This window comes from Macaca mulatta, chromosome 11 (genome assembly GCF_049350105.2).
Source record: "Macaca mulatta isolate MMU2019108-1 chromosome 11, T2T-MMU8v2.0, whole genome shotgun sequence".
NCBI lineage: Eukaryota > Metazoa > Chordata > Mammalia > Primates > Cercopithecidae > Macaca > Macaca mulatta.
In genome coordinates this window covers 115,189,469-115,211,764 of record NC_133416.1, presented here as the reverse complement: position 1 = coordinate 115,211,764, position 22,296 = coordinate 115,189,469, and the positions used below count along the sequence as shown (strand labels likewise).

The 22,296-nt window shown below is 42.9% G+C and overlaps 1 long non-coding RNA gene across 1 annotated transcript in view; it reads left to right on the top strand.

Annotated features, from left to right (window-relative positions):
- The window catches only part of LOC107001008 (uncharacterized), a 96,621-nt gene that overhangs the window by 46,494 nt on the left and 27,831 nt on the right, over positions 1–22,296 (top strand). Inside the window, exon 3 of the long non-coding RNA XR_013401323.1 lies at positions 14,527–14,664. This is a non-coding gene — a long non-coding RNA (uncharacterized LOC107001008). The remainder of the gene's footprint in view (positions 1–14,526; positions 14,665–22,296) is intronic.

Below are 22,296 nucleotides of genomic sequence, written 5' to 3'. Positions count from 1 at the left end.
GATGTCAGGAGAGGAGTGCTCCACTGCCACATACCAAATTGCAGTGCTTAGCCTCAGCTTTCCAGTCATATCCCACTTCCCAAGATCTGGAGTAGGTTCCATGAGGTCAGGAAACATGCCTATCTTAGGTATCGCTGTGTGCCCAGTGTCTGAAACATGGGCCTGGTACAAAGAAGTCATTATATGTTAAGTAGATGGATGGATATGTGGGTAGGTAGGTGGATGGATGGATGGATGGATGGATGGATGGATAGATAGAGAGACAGACAGAGATGGATGGATTGACAGATGGACAAATCATAGTGTGAAATATCAGCTCCAAATCATGGTTAAGAAATGCTATAAATGAGTACCTTTGGTAAATTACCATTTTGGAATAGGTAGGTATGTAATGTTTTTAAAACAGAACAAGTAAACCAACATTTTAAAAATCATAGGCTAAGAATTTGCTGGTTGCATGAATTTGTCATCTTCACTTGCATTATGCAACAATCACAAGCATGCATGTAAACATATTTATAAAGACAGTCTCTAAATACATGGATGCAATTTCTATTGATGCCTCTGGAATAGAATTAGGTCAAAGGCCACTGGGAAAGGATTGAGAGCAAGCATTTACTGAGTATCCACCAAGAGTCCAGTTGTTTAGTTAAATGCTACCCTGTCAGATCCTCTCTCAACTCTGTGCAGAGGGCATCACCATCCCCGTTTTTCAGGTGGAGGAACTGATGTGCGATGAGGCTACACATGTCCTGCTTGGGGACACACAGCTAGTAGGTGGCAGACTAGCTTTGAATTCAGTTTTGCTCAGTCCCAAATCCCATGCTGTCACCATTTCCCTACATGACCTGGCCGGAAGAGGGCCTATGGTAGGAAAAAAATGGGGTGAACATTGTTTAAGGATTAAATCTTGTAAGTCCTGTTATCTCCTTCATCCCACAGCAATTCTGTAAGGGAGGAACTATACTGTTATTACTAATGCCTCGAAGGTGGGGAAACCGAGATTTAGAGCTAAATGCCACTTCCAAGGTCATTGGAATCAGGAAAGCTCTTTGAGGGCGATTGGATTTCTTGTCTATATGACCCTGGCAAAGGCAGACAATAGACTGAGGCCCTCGCAGGCTTGCACAGTGCCCTAAATTCCTTCACTACACTCTACTTGGAGTCACAGCTTTTTGACTCTGGTTAAAATGCAAATCATACCTGGAAGGGATAACACAGAAAGTCATTATCAGCCTGGAACAAAGCCAGATGACGTTCATGTCCAAATTCCATTCTCAATACTTTTGGGTTTTTTTTTAAATAACTTAAAAAACATTTTTGGGGAACAATTCATGTTCATTGTAGGAGTTTAGAAAATGCAGAGAGGCAGAAGAAAATAAAAGAATAAAAGAAAGAAAACAATCACCTGAAATCTCCCTGAAGTAGTCATCTTTTCCTGTTGCATCTAGTAATAGTACTCAAATTTTGCAATTTTGCCCTGAGAAACCATATATCCCCCACTCTCCACCCAACTCATTAAGGTAGGGCTTATTCCATGCCGGTACCTTAATGGGGTAGAAGAGCATGTGACCCAGAAATGGCCAATCAGAGCATCACAGCCCTGGCCACAATGATTGGCTCATGGCAGGGTATGCTACCAATTCTAGCCAATAAGGGCTCTGCCCAAATCTTTCAATGGACTCATTTGGAAATATTTTTTTTTCCTCTTCCTAACTGCAAAGAGGATGGGAGCAGATAGTGGCCATTCTTGACCTAGTCTGTGGAAAGCTTACCTGAGAATAAAGCCAGTTCCACAGAGCAGTTGAGGCATGTGTAGTAGTAGAATTTTGATATTGTCTGAGTGTCTGGATCCAATTATACCTGAAGCCAGTGCACTTAGACTTTTCAGGTAGTAAATTGAATTATGTACAATTGCCAGTATTTGACAATTTTGAAAGTGGTGATTTAATATGGTTTAACTCAATACACGAGAAAACAAATTTCCTTTCCTACTTAAGTAAGTTGCAATTGAGTTTCTGACTCCTGCAACTGAAAGAATCTGGTTCAATACATCTATCACCCAAATAAAATCAACATTCACAATTTGGTAGGTCTCCTTCCATACTTATTTGTGTCTGTGTGTGTGTATGTTTGTGTTATATAATATAATCATAGTTCCTTTTGTAATATGCTATCATATAGCACTTTGTATTAATAATTAATGATTTATGACAATTTAATTTCACTTATTATTTATGTAATTAGTTGTTCAAAATCCTCCTTCTATGGCCTGAAAGTTTCATGAGAACAATGCTTTATTCTAGCCAAACACATTGTCAGCCCCCTAGTAGGTGCTCAATAAATGTTTGTTGACTATACTAATATGCAGATATACTAAAAAAATGGAATTCAGTTCCAGAGAATGGTTTAGAGAAAAGCCAACCCACAGCCAGGCATATAGCTACTGAATTCTATAAAAGTAAGACATATTGTCCCATTAGAGTAGGGCCCAGAGGTAGAACAAGCATTGAAACCTGGGCATCTGCATTAAAATACAAATGATACACTAGTGGACAGTGGCAGTTTTCATAGAAGACTGGCAACTGCTCATCAGCCTTCTTAACAAGTTGGCATGGGGTGGAAGTTGGGGAGCACAGAAAAGAGATCTAATAGTGAGACCCATGCTTTGAAACCCATAGAAAGAGGTTAAGCAGAAGGTTTTTGATGCATCTATTGTATGTTCATCGCTCAGACCGCCGGTCCATGATACATTAGTATCTCCTCAAGGTGGTCCAGCAAAATGCAGGGAAGACATGAAAGGCAATCAGTCAATCAATCATGCCACTACAATTCTCATAGGCTCATGGATTATCAGAACATGGAGATATGTTGTTGTTGTTGGCCTGTTGTTATGGTAATTATCATCAACCTTCACATCAACAGCCTAAGAGTGGCTGATATGTATTGCCTGGCAAGGTGCTAAGAGGTTCTCGTGCATTGTCTCATTTTGTTCTTGCAACACCCCTATGAGATAGCTACTATTAGGTACCCACTTTAGAGAGGAGGAAGCTGAGGCTTAATGCAGTGAAGACACTTGCCCAGTGGCACATAGTTGGGAAGTGGCAGAGCTAGGATTTGAATCCAAGGTCTTCCAACTTTTCCCGCTCTGGTTTTCTAGGTGATCTCATCCACTCCACTCATTGTATAAGTGAGGAAGATAAGCCTCTGAAAAGTAGTCGTTCTGAGGTGGGAAAGAGATGCCAAACAACTGTTAGAAGCTTTACACAATTACACCTAAACATCGAACCTTTGCCTTTTCAGAAATGATCCTAAGCAGAGGATGGGGAGGGCCCTGATGCAAAGGGATCCAGATGGGGTTGACCAGAAGATACTTGCTGACATTTACATCACATGAAGTTATTGATTGCAAGGGCAGCCCAGGGCAGCCATGCTGGAGGGTTTAGGTGATGTGGTCCATGACAATCCACCTTGGAGAAGTTCCCACTCAGACCCACACCGGAGCGTACATGAAGATGTACACTACCATCATGCAGTCTGCAGTGGTAGCAAGCTGAAGCCCTCCAGGTTTCTGTCCCTAAATACTTGGATGATTAAAATATGGGGAACACACACCAGGGAGTACCATGCGGCAGTCCTAGATGTATGAATGACAGCATGAGTGGATCTTAAAACCACAGTGCCATGAAGAAAATAATAGACAGGATGAAATCCACAGCACAGTATCATTTAGGTAAATGAAAAACTCATGCACCCGAAACCTTTCCCAGAAACAAATACAAATAAAAAGATATACATCAAACAGATTAGGTTGGCTGCCTGTGGGGCGTGTATGAGAGGAGAAGGGAGAAGGGGAGAATGAGGCATGAAGATCAATGGGAATAAATGAATGGATGAATGGCACACGGGAGATGCTTGCAGACAATAATGTGAATGTGGCATAAGCCAAGGAGTATGAGTGCCTCAAGCCTCAGCATTCCAGATCTGAAAAAGTAAAGAAACACAAAGACAAAATCACTCAGCTAGGCTTGTGAGTAAAATTAAGTCATAGCATAAGGAATCCAGCATTTTAAAAACACCTACTGTGTATCAGACACTGTTGCTAGGGACTTTCTCTGTGTCATCTCATTTACTATTCAACAGAACATTAGGAAGAAATTAGCATTTGTTTCGCAAATCAGGGAAATGGAACGGAGAGTTGAGGCTGGAGGAGAGTAGTCCTCATCCAGGTTGTCAGAACCCAAACGAATTTGTTTTCAGATTTTCCAGAATAGACATTCCACAGTCTATTTTCTGGGAGCAAATGGAAAGGCATCATTAGTTGCTAGTAAGAGAAAAATTATGACAATTCTGTAGGATGGCCTCGTTATTTTAAAAACAAGTGTGTTGAGTGACTTTTCATATAGAAAAGAGGCTGGAAGGATCTGTGTCTAGGTTTTAGCAGGAGGCCCCTGGGAGCAGGGGTGCATCTGTGCTGGCCAGCCTTGTCTGCTGCTGTGCACCCATTCGGGGCTGACCCACAGGAAAGCTCAACATATTCACACAAATTAATCTCCGGATGGTGAAGTGCCTTTTCTCTGTGCCTTCGTGTACTATCTGCATTTTTAAAAAGAGCACAGATTACTTTTATAATCAAAAAGGAACAATAAAGCTTTTTCTGTTTGGAAGGAAAACGTTTGTTTAATAAGAATGAGCAGAGGGATTCTGAGGCCAGTTATGTCTGAGAATCCCGTCTCCCATGGCAACAACAGTATGTGTATTCTCAGAGAACCCATGAGTAAGTCTTGAGTGCCTACTCTATACGTGGTTCATGGCAGAGGGCTCAGAAGAAAAAGGCAATTTGGGGAAGGAATGGTTACCAGCAGAGCCCACGGAGTAGCGTGTGATCCTGGGCAAGTTATTTGATCTCACTGAGCCTCTGATTCCTCACTGCAAGATGGGCACAGTACTAGCCATGAAGGTTAGCCTATGCCTAGCACTGAGCAGGGGTCCATATGTAATAATATTGCTATCATGGATGGGGGTGGGAGAAGCACCTTAGCTGGTGGGAACAGCAAGGGCAAAGATACGGAGGGAGGACTGCACTGGGTACTGCAGGGCCTTTGTTTTCAGGTTTCCTCTTTTAGGAAATCAGAGCTGGGGCAACAGGTTCCTTGTTCTTCCCCAGCCTCCTCTGGAACTGTACTAGAGGAATCTGATTGCTAGTTTTAAAAGGCAGTAAAGAATCATTAGGGCCAGTTTCATCAGTGCAGTGCTCTGTGTGCTGGGAAAAGATGAGGAGTAACAGCACAGCCCAGGGCTTCCAGACCATGGCCCCAAACCAGGTGATTAAAGATGCAGAAATGGGATTCCAGATGTAGAAAAAGAAGAAGCTGCCTGAGGAGAGGGGGCCAGCTCTATGGATACAAAAGTCCTGAGAATACACAGACCCTACATATGCACCTATGAGTTTCTGGTAGAAGTACAGGTCCTGGATATTACACACACACACACACACACACACACACACACACACACACACCACTTAATAAGCTCCATTCGAAATTAATTTCTCTCACCCAAATCAAATCTGAAATGAAACACCAGATTGCCCATCCACAATTCACCATCTCTTTTGCTCTTGCCTTTGAGGTAACACAAATATCCATAATATACAGAGTGATTACTAGGTACCAGACACTGTGCTAAAGTCTTTATGGGAATTTGGCCGTGTCCTCTTTCCCAACAGCAGGTCTTAATTAGGATCGGGATGGGTCATAAGGACAGGAAACAACATAACAGTGGCTTAAGGAAGAAAGGAGTTTATTTCTCCACAATGTTAAACAAGTTTAGGACAGTTGGCCCAGGACATATGTCAATGACTGCAGCTCCTTCTTTCTTGAGGTTCTGCCATCCTCAGCATGCAGCTTTCTCCTTGTGGCCCAACAGCTGCTTGAGCTCTTGCATCACAACCACATTCCAACCAGCAGGAAGGAGGAAGGGACAAAGAAAAGCTCCCTTCTCTTGTCACTGCACTCCAGTCTGGGCAACAGAGCGAGACTCCGTCTCAAAAAAATAAAAATAAAATAAAATAAAGGCTCCCTTTTCTCTTTTAGGATCCTTCTAGGCATCTGCACATGATACTTTCGCTTATATCTCTCCACCAGAATGTAGTCACAATGCCTACTTCTAATAGGAGGGAGTGTTAGAAAATGAAGTTTTTACTCCAGGTGAACGTGGAATTAAAAAGTTAAAAGTAAGGGGAAAAAATGAGAAGAATGGCTATTGGATGCAAGGAGGATGACTATGGTCTTGGCCACAGTGCCACTACTATTAACAATAATCCTGCTTTTCAGATGAGGAACCTGAGGCTCTAAGAGGGGAAGTGACTTGTCACAGGTGACCATGATGGTACATGGTAACATATGATGACGGTATGATGGCACATGGCAGATGGTATGGTACCATATGATGATGGTGATGGTATGATGGTACATGGAAGATAGTATGATGGTACATGGCACAGCCAGGAGTTGAACCAATGTTTCTTTGGCCCTGAGCCACTGGGTCTTTTGAAAGCTATATAAAAAGTTCTTTTGTGGTAATTTGTGAGATTTTGGTGCACCCATCACCTGAGCAGTATACACTGAACCCAATTTGTAGTCATTGATCCCTCACCCATTTCCCACTCTTTCCCCTTGAGTCCCCAAAATCCATTGTGTCATTCTTATGCCTTTGCATCCTCATAGCTTAGCTCCCACTTATGAATGAGAGCATACAATGTTTGGTTTTCCATTCTTGAGGTATCTGTAACTTATATATATATATATATATATACACACACACACACACACACACACACACACACACATACATACACACACACACGAAAAATATATATATATATATATATATCACAGTTTATTTATCCACTCGTTGATTGATGATTGATGGGCATTTGGGCTGGTTCCACATTTTTGCAATTACAAATTGTGAATCTCCACACTGTTTTCCACAGTGGTTGTATTAGTTTACACTCCCACCAGCAGTGTCCACCTGTTTCCCAAAAACCAATGGAAATAAAAAATTTTAAATAAAAATAAAAAGGACATATTGACAGTCAAAGATAATAAATAAATAAAATAGTCAAATTCATGAAATCGAAGACTAGAATGGTGGCTACCAGGGGCTGAGGGCTGGGGAAAATAGGAAGTTATTGATAAACAGGCACGAAGTATCAGTTATGTAAAATGAACAAGCACTAAAGATCTACTGCACGACATTATGCCTATACTCAACAATAATGTATTGTACACTTCAAACTGTACACTCAACACACTCAACTCATGTTGGGTGTTCTGACCACAACAAATTTTTTAAATGGAAAAAAATGAAATCCACATAAAAGATACAGAGGAGAAATTCCATGAACACGCGGAGACACACCTACAAACTCACAGGCTTCAGGGCTTGAAAATCATATGCAGGGTTTCACAGCAAAGTCATTTTGACAACTGAATCCAGATTCCCAGGAAACACTTGTTTCTGTTGAAGCTGTGACAGAGCCTTAATTACAATAGCCTAAAGAATATGCTGCACTTACAGGATATGGGGAGCAGGCTATGAATTCCTTTTAGAAAGTCCCTTCCTCCCCAAGGTAAACCAGGCAGGGAGGAGGTTTACACCAGCTCCAGAAGGACACCTGGATGTCCCTCTCCAAGGTGGTGGCAGCGGTGTGCTGTACGGGTCATTTGTCCTCTGCCCTCTCTCATGTGAGGATGTGCAAATAATCACGGTTATTTGAATTGCAAGGAGAAAACAAAATCCTGCCAATGAGTGGGTGAGGAAGGTCACCTCCAAGGTGAAACTCCCCCTGTTCAGTGTTGAGATGAGGGTCCCATGATGCCCTGAGAGCTTCCTGCAAGTGCCCATGGGACTAGGGCCTTCCCCTTTCTTTGCCCCCTAACCACTGGTGCGAATTACTCCCTAGGAGAGGAAATGCAAATGATAGCTATCATAGCTAATCCAGTTGACATGCAAGTATCTGACAACACTAGTATCTCCTTACATGCCTGCTTCACAGAGGGTCATACATCATCCCCATTTTACAGCAGAGAAAACAAAGGCTTAAAGCCAAAAGTGAAATAGTGCAACCTGTTTGGAACTCTGTTTGGCAGTTTATAATAAATTAATACATACTCTTACCATACAACCTAACCATTCTACTCCGAGGTATTTATCTAAAAGAAACAAAAACATACATGTGCAAAAAAGATTTGTACAGCCAACACCACCAATGTCCATTAACAAGAGAATGGGTAAAAAATATGTCTCCACACAGTGAAACACCACTTATCAGTAAAAAGGAATGAACACTGACCTTGGCAAGAGCATGGCAGAATCTCAGGGAAATTATACTCCAAGGAAGAAGCTAGACACAGAAGAGCACATACTCTAGGATTCCATCCATTCAAAGTTCAAGAACAGGCAAAGTGACTAGAAGGTGATAGAAATTAGAACAGCTGCCCTGCAGGGGAACGGTTACTGGATGAGAAGGTGTACAAGGGAAGCTTCTGGAGATGGTTTATATAAGTTGATCTGGTGATACTTCCAGGGGTGTTTATTTGGCAAAATTAATTGAGCTGTAGACTTAAGATTTGTGCATTTTGTTGTGTGAAAATTATGCCTTGAGTGCTGGAGGAAAAAGACTCACCCTGTTACAGGTGGAAAATGACTGAGCTACGCCATTGTCCAATGGCCAGTAAGTATGGCCACTGCCTCTTTTTAAAGGATTGGGAAGACTCTGTCCGGGTCAAAGGTGTTTCTGAGTGTTCTCCTTGGGCCAGGTCCTGTGCTTAGGGTTGGGGTAAAGATGGACACAGTCCTGTCCTGATGAAGCATTTGTCCTGGGACAGGGACAAGCATTCATCCCAGGGCCACATGGGGAAGTAGGAGCAGGGACAGTCGATGCTCCTTGGAGGGGACTGAGTCCAGATCTCCTGGAGGAAGAGGGAGCAAGTTGCAAAGAAATAGGGGAGGAAGAAACATGATGTAGGGATTAGGTTGCTTCAGGTTGGGCAGAGACCCATACTATGGAAAGAGAAAATGTGGTCTGTATGGGAAGGGGACTGTCAGTAATGCAGTCCTCCTGGAGCTTAGAGTAGAGATAGAAAGTGATCGTTAATGAAAGTGGCTTTCACTTATGCACAACTTACTCTGTGCCTACCCGCTGTTCATATATCAACTCATTAAATCTTCCCAAGGGCCCTTTGCAGTAGATTGTCTCCATTTAACAGATGATGAAATTGAGATTCAGAGAGAAGTCACATAGCTGCCAGGTCACATAGCCGGTGAGTGGCAGAGAAGATTTTAACCCAGGTCAGCTGGGTCGAGAATCCACTCTTGCAGTCCTTCTGTTCAGCTAACGAGGTGGAGGGGGCCAGGTTGTGAAGGCCCTAATCAGCCTTTTTACAGTTTCATCCTGTGGACGAAAGGAGTTAGCTGTTCTGTGAGCTTCAGTTTCCTCACCTGTAAATATAGACATTAATATTTTCTGTCTCAGGGGAGTGTTAATGGGGCTTAAAGTGGATGAAGAGCATCAAGCAACCAGCAAAAGGCATGATTAGTATTATGCCATCATATATATTAGCTGTCATTATTCTAAGTCTAGCTGATCATCTAACTGCTAACACACGAGGACCTACTGTGCACAGGCACTCTGCTAAGAGTTTGCATGAATTACCTCTTTGATCCTCACAGCCTGTGTGTTAGGGGACATTATTATTGCATATCCCACAAAGGAAGTAAGAGAAGACAAATGTCTAAGATAATGCTGTTAATCAACACCAGTGAAAGGTTGCAGCCCAGAGAATCAAGCTCTGGAGTGCATGCCCCAACCCTGCCCCCTTCCATATGGCAGCCGTTCACTACACGTGGCTACTGAGCGCTGAAACAACAAGGGTCCAAATTGAGATGTGTTGTGAGTATGAAATACATACCCGATTTTGAAGACGTTGAGAGATCTCATTCATATTTTTTATTACATATTGAACATTTTTTACTACATGTGAACATGATAATATTTGGATGTACTGGGTCAAAGGCAAGATGTGATTAAAATTAATTTCACTGGTTTCTTTTTACTTTTTAAAAAATGTGGCTGGGTATATATCCAGGGGAATGTAAATTGTTCTATCAGAAAGACACATGCACATGAATGTTCATTGTAGCACTATTCACAATAGCAAAGACATGGAATCAACCTAGATGCCCATCAATGACAGACTGGAGAAAGAAAATGTGGTACATATACACCATGGAATACTATGTAGCCATAAAAAGAACGAGATAGTGTCTTTTGCAGGAACATGGATGGAGCTGGAGGCCATTATCCTTAGCAGACTAACGCAGGAACAGAAAACCAAATATCACATGTTCTCATGTACAAGTGGGAGCTAAAGGATGAGAACTCATGAACACAAAGAGAACAACAGACACTGGGATCTACTTGAGGGTGGAGGGTGGAAGGAGGGAGAGGAGCAGAAAAGATAACTATTGGGTACCAAGCTTAATGCCTGGGTGATGAAATACTCTGTACAATAAAACCCCATGGCATGAGTTCACCTATGTAACAAACCTTCGCATGTACCCCTGAACACAAAATAAAAGCTTAAAAAGAGAAAAAAAGAAAAGAATTGGAAAGCTCATAAAAACAGAATACAAAATTAGTATGTGGTAAATAATTACAGGAACTGAAGAAATAAAAGAATCACAAAAGACTTATTTGATCAATTCAATGTAAATAAATTTGAAATAAATTTTAAACTTTCAAAAACAATGTGGCTGCCAGAAAATTGTACGTTGCAGGTGAGGTGGGCATTCTATTTCTGCTGGGCAGTGCCACCCTACACTGTGCTGCTTTTCTCCTTCTGTGGGGTGAACCATACATTGGCCTCCCAGCCTGTCCACATGGGGTCTTTCAAAGTCGCTGCATTTGAACTTCAGTTTATGTGTTGATGAGTTAACTGCTTCGTCCCTCACGCCTTAGTGTGTTTGTGTGGGGGGTGCATGCTCCTGTGTCCCCTTCAAAGGCATTTCCTGCCAGGTTTTCTCTTCACCATTTTTAACATCATGACATACAGACAGTGGGAAAAGGCAGAGGGTCCCCCACGCAAACACAGCATCACAGCCTCCCATGCCCTCCCCTGCTGGCCGCTCCATCTGATAGCCCATGAGCCCTGCAGTTCCAGGTTGTAGCCCACGGCAAGGTTATTGAAGCTGAGATCGGCTGTCCTCTCTCTCCTAGGGAAAATAAAAATATTCTAATTAAAGCTGGGTAAGCCCTGGGAACAATACTGCTGGCGCCGGGGCTGATGAATGTAATTCAGTTTGGAGCGTGAAGAGCAGGACTCTAGGCTCTTGCTGTTACCAAGCCATTTGGAGGGCAAAAATGATCCAAAAATGGATTTAAAAAATGCAGTCCAACACATAGGAGGGTAGAGGTGGGGACCTGAACTGCAGGACAGAAAGAGTCCTATTCCATCTGAAGCCAGAGGCAGCAGAGAACAGATGAGGTCATGGGACTCGGGGGCCCAGATATACCTGGCTCCACCAAACTGCAATTTCTGTATCTGGGGCAGGGGGTCATTTTTGTACCCCACCTCTTGGGCCCTCACGAAGACTGAATAAGGTAAAGTAGGCAAAGTGCTTGGATGGGGGCTCAATTAAACGGAAGCCATTCTTCTTTATTTTTGTTTCCTCCCACAACCCACATTTTGACATTGAACCTCACCAATTCGAATGTTCTCAGCAGATGCCTGGAATTGCAGACAGATCCCTAGTTCCTGGGATGACATCCTTGGAAAGCTGTGAGGAAAGTCATAGGGAGAGGCTACAACAAGGCTTACTGTACTTACCTGTGATCACATCTAAAAATAATCATTGCAACTAGGTAGATAAAGTATTTTTATGCCAACAGCTGGCTACTGAATAGAAGGAAAGTTACAAAGACCTGGATGCCAAATCTCCAAAGGTTTTAGAGAAAAGTCAGAATTAGTTCTGTATTAGACAAAAAGAATAATTTATGTTTTCTTCCAGGGTGTGGAGTCGGGAAGGGAGATTAAAAAGAAAAGAGAGAGGAGAGGAAGAGAAAATCTAGCAAGATGGCAAGAGCTGGAGCTGGTGAGGGAAAGCGAGTTTGAGTCACCCCCTGACTACCACCCACCCTAAAGAGTGTCGATCGGGGGACATTTGAAAAGCCGTGATACCTAACGTTCCATCTGGAAATTGTCTGCATTAAAGCAATGTTAACCCCTCCTCTGTCTTCTACCACCACTCCTGAAATCTGCAGAAAATTCTCCTGCCCTCAAAAAGGAGTCATGTAATTGGATGTCTTTCTATTTTTTAAAACAATAAGATTCAAGCAAGAAGCTGGGTTTCGTGTCTGGACTGATGTGGAGCTACAAAGTGGGGAAGCAAGAACCATGGAAACACGGCTTCTTCAGAGAACTGACAGAAATCTGGAGGAGGGCTCTAAAATGCTCAGGCCACTGCTGAGCTAGCATTATGTGAAGACTTCTTCCCATTGCCCCCCACCAAAATCCTTCTTTAAAGCAGACATTCCAGAGACTTGGGGTCCTTGCTCTTGGTTGGTGGCCAGCTCTGCATCATTTTGGATCCTTTCTATTAGAAACAAAAATGCACAGATAGAGTCTAACTGAAAAAGCAAGGAGAAAGGAAACTGGAAAGTTACTGGGAAGCTCCCAGAATTGAAACATGAGCTAAGCCACAGGACTCAGGAAGGCTAGTGACCAAGCAGTGACAGGTCTTCAGCAGCAGGATGGTGGGCTGTCCGAAGGACAAATAAATCAACTATTCTTGTATCTACCCAAGATTCAAATTTTCAAGGAAGAGACTGAGGACCTAGCTTGGGTTACATGGCTACCCCAGCAGTCAGAAGAGGGCTAGGGATGTGTGTCTGGCATGGCATAAAGAGGTGAAGGGAAAGTTCCCTAAAAAATGCAATCTAGGCTGGGTGTGGTGGCTCATGCCTGTGATCCTAGTGCTTTTGGATGCCAAGGCAGGAGGATCACTTGAAGCAAGAGGATCACTCTGAGACCAGCCTAGGCAACAGTAAGATCCTGTCTCTACCAAAAAAAAAAAAAAAAGTTTTAAGATAGCCAGATGTGGGCCAGGTGCAGTGGCTCATGACTGTAATTCCAGCACTTTGGCAGGCCAAGGTGGGCGAATCACGAGGTCAGGAGTTCAAGACCAGCCTGGCCAATACGGTGAAACCCTGTCTCTACTAAAAATACAAAAATTAGCAGGGCGTGCTGGCATATGCCTGTAGTCCCAGCTACTCGGGAGGCTGAGGCAGAAGAATTGCTTGACCCCAGGAGGTGGAGGTTGCAGTGAGCCAAGATCAGGCCACTGCACTCCAGCCTGGGAGAGAGAGTGAGATTCCCTCTAAAAAAAAAAAAAAAAAAAAAAAAAAGCCAGGTGTGGTGGTGCACACCTGTAGTCCTAGCTACTCAGGAGGCTGAAGTGGGTGAACCGCTTGAGCCCAGGAGCTTGAGGCTGCGGTGAGCTATGATCATACCACTGCACTCCAGCCTTTCAGCCTGGGCAACAGAACAAGATCCTCTTGAGTCTTTAATAAAAGGGGGCAGGGGTAATCTAGAATAAGGAGAGAGAAGATACTAGGCATGTGTGTGCATGTGTGTGCACACATGCACATGTGCACACAAACACACACACAGATGCTCATTTCATCCCACCCCTTTACTACCCACACCTGCTGTTCTCGTACATACAAACTGACATCACAATGCAATTATTCTACATACAACCACAAACACATGCATGCTTCCTCAGTGAGAAAAAGGCAAATAAAGCAGTATATTTATCTGGAAATATGACTTTTAGGAATAAGGGTAACAGTTTCAGAGACCTATGAAAATGTCACAAAGAGGGTGAGTGGGAAGAGTTTGGGGGCTGGCTTTCAGATTAAAACAGGCACTCCACTCTAACCCTGGGCAAAATAGCCCCAGGGTGGTGGTTACTCAGACTACATGCTCCTTGGTGTTTGGCTGTCACAGTGGCTACATCAGAGAGGAAGTGATGTCACCCAGTGGGACTTTGGCCCTTGGAAGACACTATCATGTGGTACTTAAATCTCACTGACTGAAGGAAGAATTTTACCTGAGCTTGCAAATACCCTACCTGCCCAAGTGTCCTGACATGCTCGAGATCCTTAAATTAAGCCAATGAAAAAGAACAAGCATAGAGTAGCAGTGACGAATATAGGCTTGGAATGAGGTAGAGCTAGGTTCAGATCTGGGCTGGTTTGCTTTTTCCCAGTTACACAGCTTTGGTAAGGGCTTAACCATTCAGACCTTAGTTTTCTCATCTGTGAAATGGGTTAATGTCTACTTTTAGTGATGTTCTGAGGAATAAATGAACTAATGCATGCAACATGCTCAGAACAGTACCTGGCATGTAATAAAGGCTCCATAAATGTAAACTATGATTATTGTCTCTTCCTGACAGGTGAGGAAACTGAAACTCAGGAAAGAAAACATTAGCTTGTCCGGGACAGCACAGCGGTTCATCAAAATTCACAAAGAAAAAGCATATAGAAAGAAAAAGACTAGACCAGCATCACTCAATTGAAATATAATTAGAGTGGTGAGTGATTTTAGATTTCCTTATAGCCATATTTTTTTAAAAAAAGAATAGGTGAAATCAATTTTAATAACATATTTTATTTAATCTGATACATCCCAGATAGTATCATTTCAGCATATGACCACTATGAAAACTTAAATTTCAGTAGTTTGCATTCATTATTTCCTAGTAGCCACACTTTTTCTCCATCTTTTCAAGACGTTTTCTAAACTTTTAATTTTATGTGCAGGCTTTGTTACAGAGGTAAATTTGCATCACGGGGGTTTGTTGTACAGATTATTTCATCTCCCAGGTATTAAGCCTAGTACCCTTTATTCATTTTCCCTGATCCTCTCCCTTCTCCTGCTCTCCACCCTCTGATAGGCCCCAGTGTGTGTTGTTCCTCTCTTTGTGTCCCTATGTTCTCATCATTTAGCTCCCACTTATACGTGAAAACATGTAGTATTTGGTTTTCTGTTCCTGTGTTAGTTTGGTAAAGATAATGGCCTCCAGCTCCATCCATGTCTCTGCAAAGGACACAATCTTGTTCTTTTTTATAGTAGCCACATTTCAAAAGATAAAACTAAACAGGCAAAATTAATTCTGTTCATATGTTTTACTTAACCCAATATGTCCCAAGTATAATTTCAATATGCAATTCATGTGAAAAAGTATTGATGAGTTCTTTCACCTTCCTTTCATTCATGCTACATTGCTGGAATTGGGACTTTCACACTTACAGCACATCTTAATTTAGACCTGCTGCGCTTCAACTGCACACTAAACACAGGAGGCTGCCATTATGAAAAGGGCAGTAGCAGATGATCAGATTCTCAGTGTTCCCAGTAGCCCCACAAGGTATCAACAGCTGCATTTTGTAGATGAGGAAATGATGCCTGCGAGGTTAAGTGACTCTCCCAAGGTCACACAGCTAGAAAGAGCAGAGCTGGGTTTGGGCTGTCTGACTTTTTGCAGTAAGTCCCTGCAGGTCCTTTTGCCTCTTTGGGACCCCCACGACCATCTCAGGGTTGTCCACCCCCACCAAACATCGATTATCACCATGATATATGGCCCTCCTGCCAGGCAGCCCTGGAGACATAATTAATTTCTTTCTGCTGGTGGAGGCCTGCCTGGACACCCTCACCTCCCCACACCACCTCTGCTTCTAGCTGAGTCAATCGATTCCCAACTCGTCAATGGTGCTGAGGAGTAACCTGCAGCTGCAGTTAGATTCGCTTCATCAGGCACTTGCTCAGAGCAGCCCATCTGACACTTTTGTTGGGTCGGGAGCATCATATTTCAGTGTCTATTTCCACCCCAGATTCTTGTTCCTGAATGGGCTAGGGTGGATATAGGATTCCCTGCTTTATGTATTACAGCAGGCCCATGCTCCTTCCCGGTAAGAGGAAATCTACTGATTGGAGTGCAACTAATTATCTGGCCTGAAAGGGATCATTTGTCAACCAACCAGCACTTACTGAGCTCCATCTGTGTGCTCAGCTCTCAGTGGGATAGTACTACTGATAATAATACCAGTAACTACAACAACAATAATAATAACTAACATGTAGTTAGCCCTTTCTATGTTTCAGGTACTGCTGTAGCATGTTGTTAGGATAGATGGTATTATAACTTCCATTTGACAGGAGAGGAAACTGAGGCTCAGAAAAGTGAAGAGACTTTCCCAAGGCTACACGTTTGAGAAGGATAACTCTGGGATTCAATCCGAAGCAGCCTGGCTGCACTCAAGAACTCATTGCCTTGTTGAAGAGGCAACATACATACTCAAGAAAAATGCGATGAACAACAGAAGAGAGAAAGCAGTAAAGGCTATTATTTCTGGACTACTAATATTAATATCATAGCAAATACTTAATGAAAAACTCATGATGTGCCAGGCTGCATTCCAAAAGCTTATGAGATATGTACTGCATTCTAAAAGCTTTATGTACTATATCTTATTAAATCTTCACAAAACCCAAGACATAGATACTGTTACCATCTTATTTTATAGATGAGGAATTTGAGGCTTAGCAGGGTAAAATGACGGGGACAAGGTCATAACAACGTAACCCCAATGAATAGATGAATGATTCTGTTGTGATTTATATTTAGTTCATAGCTGATTCTTTGCCCCAAATCCCCCAGGGGTTATAAGGTGCGGGTGACACCCCAAGAGAGATATCTGAGCTGCAGAAAGCTGGCATTAAGTTGGGCATTCCTAACAGGCACAGCATCAGTGGCTCAGGGCATTTTATGTGCTTTCAGAGGAGAGGATCCATGACTTTCATCAGATCCTCAGAAAAATTCAGACCACTGCTTTAAAGGATTGTTTGAAGAGAGAACAGGGGTTCCCCTTTGATGAAAGGCATCACATAAAGCAGTGAAGAGCACGTGGGATCTTGATCCAGAACTGGTTCAAATCCTGGCTTTGTTGCCAAATAGAGATATAAACTTACGTGAGTAGGTTGCCATCCGAAGCCGTTTCCTCATCTCTAAGATGGCGGTCAAGATGATACTTAGTCTAAAGGGTTGCTGTTGCAGGGATAAAATGAGATAGTATGTGTGTATGTGTTAAGTTCTTAGAAGAATACTTAGCATATAGTAGTCCTTGATAAATGGTACCCACCGCAAGGTTGATTTCTGTACTCCCCTTCCCTCTTCTCCCGACCCCAAACTGGGATTTCTCTAAAACGTAAACCTAGAAATTACCTAAGCCTACTCTTCACTATCTGCCTATGCATTGCTCATTGTAAGTGTCATTTCCAACAAAGCCAGATCAGAGCCAACGGGATCCCAAAAGTTATTTCTAGTCTAATGGAAAGTGGACATTCTCTAGAATAGCTAAGAAGCTTCACTCTCACTGGCCTCCCAGCCACGACTACTTTCCAATTCCCACTGTTTCTCAAACCCACTCCGTCTGTCCTTCCCCCATTTACAGCCACATGGGAATGAAGGATACCCAAATGGAACAGTGATGGCAACCAAATGAAATGGTACTTTGACAACAGCCAGGATAAACCCTAGGCTGAGAACCCAGCTTTAAACACCTTTATGGTCACTTGTAACAGCTGCACACTTTTTCTGTGCAAAGCAGTCCATACTTTTGCTCATTTGAGTCCTCATAGTCCCCCTCTGTGGTAGATGATGGTATTACTCCAATTTTCCAGGTGAAGAAACCAAGACTCAAAGAAATTAACTTGGCTGAGATATCACACAGCTAAGAAGTAGCAGAGACAGGAATCCACATGCTTGATCATGGTGCTCTGCCACCTCCTTTCCCCCAAAGCAAGTGGTCTCTTTTACACACAGCAACTTTTCAGTATGAATTTTAAGAAGAATTCAAGGCCCTGTGGATTTTTGTGTACCCCCACCTCTATCACAAAGATCCAGTGGGTAGGAATTGGCAAAGAGGCTGCTGTAAGAAGGGAAGAGAAAGCCACCTCAAATTACAGAAATCACAATGGGGCATCTGTATAATGAGGACATGTGAACAGAAGTAAGGAAAGCACTTGGAGGCTAAATAATCAAAGAGTTTATAATAATTTTTAAAAAGGGCTTCACAAATTAGGATAAAGCTTTGTGAAGTAGCACAGTGTTCTAGAATATTAACTGAAGTTGTTTTACCCACAGCATTTGCTTATAGCTCATCTTTCCCCTCATTGAGACAGTAACTGACTGGCAAGGCATCTCTGCCGAAGAAAGAGTTGACACAGAAGAGTAGATATAATAAAGTAGTCAAGTCCCTGGCTCATGAGTCTTCAAGTCTTTCCCAGAATAAGAATCTTTGGAGATCTGACCTATGTAAAGCCATGGTTTATTAAATTCCCCAGGTAATTCTTACATACACTAGTTTGAGAAGCAGTCTTGTGTTTCTTATAAAACCTATGTGGAAAAATATTTAGTAAGGACAAGATGTCCTATATTTAGAAACACTCCCTTGACGTTAAGGAGGAAGAGAGTAACAAGAGACTCAAAGTGCTCAGATAGTATTAGGAGCCTGAGAAAGAACTCTACTCCTCAGCCATCCCACTCTCAGGCCGATTTTGGTGGTGATGCAGCACCCCCAGTTAGGCTGGGACATCTGAGAGCAGCAGGCATTGCCCTAGCCCTTCCCTGGGTGTACCTTGTAAAAGCGTGGACCAGAACCCCATCCTTCTGAGACTCCAGTGCTGTAGCATGGTGTGGGAGCAGAAGAATAATCCAGGTGTCCAGGTGGGTCCTGTAAATGGTGTTTCCTAAATCTCAGAATGGTGTGATAGCAGTAGAAGGGCTCTTACAGTCCAGGCTGGGGGCCTGAGATGACATTTGGGTCTGAAATGCAGACTAATTCAGCAATGACCTAGATGGGTAGACATACAAAGGCCAGGCAGGTCAAGGATGTTGCAGCTGTTGCCAGAAGAAACAGACTAGAAAGGAAGGACTCGATCTCTATCTCACTGTCATGATTTGGTACAAGCTATGCTTTCCAGGGAACCCAAGTGGACTAGATTTCTGCTGTGGCAGAATGGACTCTGCAGCAGATGTTACTAGTGTTCCACTTACATCCCTCAGACACCTTATAATTTTCATGCACGCAGTCTTCCTGGGTGCTTTAACTTTGTGTGGCCAGCACCTAAATCTCTTGGTGGGAGGACCACCCTCAGGCTACTAGAACCCCTTAGGCTTAATTGCCTAGAGAACCTAGAGTGCCCACGTATTCACTCCCGCAGGACAACCCTAAACTAACGCCTGATAGTATGCGGGAGGGAGATGCAAATATTCCAGCTTCCATGCCCCCTGATCTGAAAGACTCTGAGGGTGACCATCACTGTCCCCAGCTCCCTAAAGGACTGAGCAAAGCTTATCCTCCATGAGCTCTTGCTTGCCTCCTTCCCTTGGGCTCTCACTCACCTATTCCTTGATCAAATTTTCCTGGGGCCACTTCCTTATAAGTCATTTGTACATGAATCTTCATCTCAGGGTGTTTTTTGAGGGTTCTAACGTAAAGCAGGTGCTCAAAATAAAACTGAGTTTAGTTATAGGGAAAAAAATGCAGTTACCTTTTCGTGCCTGTCTGAGTTTATAGACTGAGATTTACGAAGGCTGTACTTATTAATGAATATCATAACAAAGCTACTTCTTTTTAGCACTTGTACATTTCTATGAATGACCTCATTAAACCCATGAGTTGAAAATCATTGTTATCTCCACATTACAGATTTCAAGAGGTTCAATAACTCTTGGTTCAAGGGCTACAAGCAAAGTCTTACAGCCCTTCTCCTCAAGGAATGTTTAGGCCAGGAAGATGGATCAGTGGCCTTAGTCTGGCCAAAGTCCCATACTCTAAGCAAGAGAGCTGGGGTAGTTCCAAGACATAGTCACTAAGCTGAGATGCCCTAAACTCCTCCTACCCAGGCAGTTCTGGGCCAAGAGACTGAGAGGAGTTCAACTCCTAGGCAGTTTTTGTAGTGCAGGTTCTGTCACCTCTCTGGGCCTCTTTTCTCACTTGCAAAGTGGGGTTAATAATTATTTAAAATGCAGATCCTTTGGCTAGTGATTCAGGGACCTGAATATGGATTACTGACATAAACGATTTTTTAAAATCCCCCACCAAAGTGCACTGATGAGTGCCATTTACTTTGAAATGTATCAAAAAAGGAGAGGCAAATTGATAGATAGCGATAAAGCATGAAAAAGAAAATGGGGGTGGGTAAAATTCAACTTTGCTATAGGTCTGAAACTTTTTTTTTCTTTTTCTTTTTTTTTTTTTGAGACAGAGTCTCGCTCTGTCGCCCAGGCTGGAGTGCAGTAGCCGGATCTCAGCTCACTGCAAGCTCCGCCTCCCGGGTTCGAGACCATCCTGGCTAACCCGGTGAAACCCCGTCTCTACTAAAAAATACAAAAAACTAGCCAGGCGTGGTGGCGGGCGCCTGTAGTCCCAGCTACTCAGGAGGCTGAGGCAGGAGAAGGTCTGAAACTTTTCATAACAAAATGTTGGGTGGACTTCCCAAGTGATTCTCATTTGATGCAGTGGTCCCTGCCTGCTCCTTTGATAAGTCAATTTGATGCCCAAAGCAATGCAAAGCAAGACAAAGGTGAGGCAGAGTAAGTTGAGGGCTGGAAGCACTTATCTTTCTAGGATTCCCTATCTTGAGCACTTTAGTCTTCTCTTTGCATTTTCCTTTTGTTTGGGAGCTGTCAGGTCTGAAGAACATGTCCCCAATAAAGCTCACAACTGAGAATACTGGTTTTGATAAGAAAGTGGGAGTAGGCCAGCCATAGGTACCTGGGGAAGTAGACAGAGATGAATGCCACTGGGCGCAAGATGTATCTTGAAGCCACCAGATGTGACTTCACTGTGGGGCCCACGATATTTCCCAGTGCTTTGGAAATCACTTCCATTCATCACCCTTTGTGCTTCTGATTCATCTTGCAGGCAAGACAAGTCGTTTTACGCTGAAGCAAGAAAGATTCCTTTAATAGCCCTCTGAATCAGTGGGCTGTTTATTCTCTCTCTCCAAAGGCTTCTGTCAGCTCATGCTGAATCTGTCCAGGTTCATCCTAAAGTACTTTCCTCCAGCAGACAAGGCCACAAGCGGCAAACCTTACTGGTAATTCACCCAGGCCCAGAGAGATGGCCACACCATAGTCAAAACAACAGGGGTCATTGTTAACAAGGTACCTTTTCATCAGCGGTACCCAGGAAATGACAAGAAGACACTGGGCATCACAAGGACTAAAGAATGAAAAACTGCATCTATTCTGATGTTTATTTGTCCTCTTTTTATGACACAAAAGTTAACTTGACTTCTTCTTATAGAGTTCAATGCCTAACACATCCAAACGCAGTCACCATCTTTGGCCTGAAACCTGATGCACAGTAAACATTCAATAAATTTTTGAATGAGGGGACCATATAGAACTAACAAATGAATTAACAAAATAACATTAGGCACCATTTACTGAATAAATTTTATACCAAATTATAGTAGACTGTTTCAAAAATGGCTCTAATTATTCCCCTCCCTGTAACTACAATCCTTTGCAATTTGACTTTGCATCCCCTCCCATTAAAAGATGGAGTCTGTTTTCCTGCCCCTGATTCTTGACTGGCTTTGTAGCTTGTTTTAGTTGGTAGGATGTGACAGCAGTGATTGGGTGTCAATTCCAATCCTAAACTTCAAAAGGCCCTGTGAGTGTTCCCTCACTGTCTTGGACCCCATCACTTGCCAGCTGGAGGATAAAAATTAAATAGAGCAAGGAAAGATGGTCCAGTCAGGCCATCCTAGATTAGCCAGCCCCAGCTGACCCAGCAACTGATGGAAGCAGCACTGATGGAAGCCACACTGAGATCAGCTGAGTCTGGAACTGCTTACATGAACCCAGCCCAAATTGCTAACTCTCACTCAGCATTGTTGTCTTAAGACACAAAATGGCAGGGTTCTTTTCTTATTAACAGCAAAAGCTGACTATTACACAAGTACTGTGTCACATACGTAACATATTTAACCCATACAGCAGTCTTTCAAAGTAGGTGTAATAGATACAGTTATCTGTCTTCCAAAATATGTCCTTTCCTTATTCTATACTAAGATAATTCTAGTTAGAACACTGGTACCCAGCTAAGGACTAAATTTCTTAGCTCCCCTTGCTGTTATGTGTGGTAATATG